Genomic DNA, 4,072 nt, shown 5'->3' with positions numbered 1-4,072 from the left:
CGGCTCTTCCACTGGCGGAGGTGGGGGTATCTCTTCTCGAGTCATTATCTGTTTTCCTTTGTCAGCTGGAGCTGTTCTTGGCGGTAATACCTTTCCTCTCCTTAAGTTGATTTCTGTGACTTCTTCTTCTTGAGATATCATTGTTGAATCTTCTGGTATCTTTTCGCCTTCGTCGGTGGGATCTAAGTCGATGGCGAGCGGTGCACCGTGACGTTCGAGAGTTGGCTCTTCATTGTCAGTGCTGTCGTAAGCAATATCGTTGATGTCTTCTTTAGACTTGACAACAAGTTCATAGGACTCAAGTACAATTTGAGGGTCATTTTGAGGATCGAGATCGCAACCAGCTTGGTTATAATCAGTTACATTATTTCCAGAAATAGTCAAAAGGTAGCCAGAATCACAACGATTATATTCATAAGACCCCGGAGGGACAAAAAGATAATCATACAAAGTCAAGGGTTCGAGGACTTTCTTCCTCAAATCCGAGACAACCAATCTAGTGCCCCTGCCCTACCCCCCGTGCTATTGGTACTGGCAGTAAAGCTTTTCTTTTTCTTGTTCTTTGTCCTGGATGATGACGGATTTTCTGGTGAAATCTTCATCTCATGCTCGGTATGCTGCAGACTCTGAATGGAGGCTTGTTTTGATGCAGACTGTAGCTTCTTCAGTATCTTCATGGATGATCTGCTCCATACCTCATTCCATCCTTCTTCGGTATTTGTAGAAGCTTGTTTTGATGAATCCTGCATTTGATTGAGGACCCTCTTGAGTTCATCCCAAGTTGTACTCCATCCATCCGTTCCGACATATGGATCGATTGGGGAGATTGGCTCAGCTGAAATCATGTTTACGGAACGCTTTTCAGGTTCTCTCAAATATTCTTTTGGGATAGTAATATTCTCTTCCTTAAGGTTCTTCTCAAGCCAATCTTTAAAGATGAAACACTTGTCAATAGTGTGCCCAAGCAACCGATGGTACGGGCAATAATTTGGTTCATTGTTCTTATCCATCTCTTTGGGTTTCTTCGGATCAGGCAACTTGAATTCTAATTTCTTCATCAAACTTTTGAATATCTTAGGTACAGCTCCATCTTTGAAGGAGTAAACAACTTTCTGTCGCTCCAACAGGGATATTCTTTTACCCGTTGTTCGGGGTGATCCCTCCTGAGATGGTCGTTGGTTGGATTGACTGCTCTGTTTCTGATGATCTTCTGCATATATCTTTATTGGCTGCTTCCCTTTGTCGACAGTTGCAACTACTTCTTCTCGAACACTCTGGCCACTTTAACCTTTTCATGTGGCTCCATGTTCTTTATTTCTTCTTGAAGACTGCTGGATTTGTTGAGTAGCTTCTCAAAGGACTTGATGGTGAGTCCCTTAAGCATGAATACTACTGGCCCATGAATGCTCTTGAGTAGAATTTCAATCGCATGATGTTCCTGTAGCTGAAGTTCACATTTCATGCTAAGGTTTCTCCAGCTCAAAATATAGTCTACCAAGGTTTCTCTAGGCTTTGGCTTTTCCATCATGATCTCTCCAATAGACACGTGGTGTTGTGCCCCGGTAAATCTTTTCACAAATAGTTGTTCCAATTCGGAAAATTTTTTAACTGACCCGTTGGGAAAGTCAGCGTACCAGTCGAAAGCAATCCCAGACAAGCTGCTAACGAACTGTTGACAGAGTAAAGGTTTGCTATTTCTTGTGTTTCCACAATTGGCTCGGAAATGTGTTATGTGCTCTCTGGGATTTTCTGTCCCATCGAATATCTAAAAGTTTGGGGTTACAAAACCCTTGGGGAATGGCACGGCATCAAACTCCTCCAGATAAGGTTTACCCTTTAAAATTGATGAACCGCCCTTGTACTGTGTTAAAGCATCCCGTACTTGTTCAACCATTTTCTTGAACTGTTTTTCTGGCATGGCACTTGATGGAGAATCCTTCTTCGGTTGTTCTTCTTTTTCTGTATAATTAGCCTCCCTTCTTTCATCTGCGATGTGTATGATTTCTGGCTGATTAATCTCTTGAGAAGCCAATCGTTGTGCTTGTGATTGCCTATGAATGGTGGCCATGCCGGTCATAGCTGCAGTCATCTCTTCTATTTTTTTCTCCAGTAGAACAACTTGCTCATCCCTGAGGAGGATAACCCTACGCAGCTCATCTACGGCGTTCTCTTCCGTATGAGGTTGAGCCTCACAAGCAGATGTGGTAGCTCTGGTTTCAATCACATGGACATCCATGAAATCTTCCTCCAAGTAATCACCGTAATCAAAATCCTCGTTGTCACTATTGACAGGAACTCCGTGTTCTCGTGCTATCTCAGAAATCTCAATCCTGAGTTTCTCAACTTTTTCTTCAATTATCGATTCTCTGATTGCTTTAAGATCTGGAGGACCCTGATGGAACTCCTCAACTTGTTCTTCCATCTTGCTAGCTATTGTCGCGACGATGTCAGATATCTCAGGCACTGGTTCTCCTTCTTGCTTTGCAGGTTCACTGAACTGTATTGGTGCAGCTACCTTAGGTACCCATACCTTCATCTTTTTCAATGATGATGCCTCAGGATGGGGCGTCTCAGTAGAGACATCGGTATGTCAAGGGAAGCTATGCTCCCCGTGGTGTAGACCGGTTACAGTGTTAGGTAATTGTCTTGTCTTTCTTTCCATGATTGTAGAAGTAACGGGTGAACCTCTCGAACCCAGTCTTGACTTAACCGACCGACGACCTGTGGTTCTGGTGGTGGTGTGATCGGTGGTGACCATAATAGTATCGACTCGGTTTCCCAAACGGAGCCAAACGGGAACACGGGTAGGTGACTCTAAAATCGACCTACGAGATTTTCTAGTGGACTTAATATCCTTCAAAATTTCATTCTTCATATGAGGGGAAATTGCATGTCCCACTCATTTAAGTAGTTCACTAACAGTACATCCTTCTTTAATAGCAAGCCTTCTGAAGATTGCACTAACTCGAGTGATGGGGCTGAATTTCTTTCCCTTCTCACCATGTCCATGAGGTGATGGTAATGCAACAGCAATCTTTCGGATACTCTCATATCCATCAGTATATGTCAGAGGATGGAATCTACTTCCTCGCAGGAGTGGGTAGACTTCTGGTAATACCTCTTCAACTTGAGGAGGCTCCTTCTCATCAGGTATGTTCTCAAGAGTATGGGCTGTGATGGCCCTCTGAACTCTCCTATTGCGGTTCCTCCTTTGAGTTCGGGTCAGTGGTACTGTCCTTGAGCTTGACCAAACTTCAAACACAGATGGTGGAACAGTTAATCCTTCAGTCGAATCTTCGACAATTATCACTTCCTTCCCCTTAGCAGCAACGGGGATAGTAGGCTTGATGACGGCAGCTTTAGCATTCCTAAGGAAGTCTTGAAGGCAGCTCAAATTGAATTCTGCAGACGACTCTTGAACTTCCGGGGCAGTGATCTTCATTACCACGAACGGGGCTTTCCCGAGGATAACCTCGAGGTCTTCAAATCCAGCTCCGAACTTAATGGTGGGAGCGACATTACGGGCGTTGTGGTCCGTCGGCAGGTTGCAAGAAATGGTCAGCGTTGGGTAAGCCATCGCAGCAGGCTTTTAAAATAGAAAGTTTTAGGGTTAGCTATATGGCCAAAAACCTCATAATCCTTAGTGCAATCACTGAAAGTAGAGGTTAATCTGTAGATCGGGCGGGTCTTAATTTACAGGTAATTTTAACATCTTTATTTAAAAGGGTGTAAAATTGATTAATATTTTGAAGTGCGCGCAACACAACACGATTTGGTATAAATTTGCAAAGCAGCAAAGCAAATGTGAAAAGAGTTGTGAGAAAGTTTAGGACCCAGCGCGGGACCCAATTAGTGGCAGAAAAAGGCCCAGGTAGAGTTAATCCACCAACACACCTATTAGGGGTCCGACCCCACATAAAAATTTAAAGTCCCCTCTGTTCAAAGATGGTTGAACAGCTAGTCCTGAAATCCAAGGAGTTAGCTGTACTTTCCCAAGACAGAAATGGGTAAAGTATGCTAACGGAAGAAGGGTAATTTGGTCCAAGAGGGACATGGACACATTACCGATGTG

Source organism: Phalaenopsis equestris, unplaced genomic scaffold, assembly GCF_001263595.1.
Source record: "Phalaenopsis equestris unplaced genomic scaffold, ASM126359v1 Scaffold000805, whole genome shotgun sequence".
Classification (NCBI taxonomy): Eukaryota; Viridiplantae; Streptophyta; class Magnoliopsida; order Asparagales; family Orchidaceae; genus Phalaenopsis; species Phalaenopsis equestris.
This window is presented reverse-complemented; position numbering follows the sequence as displayed.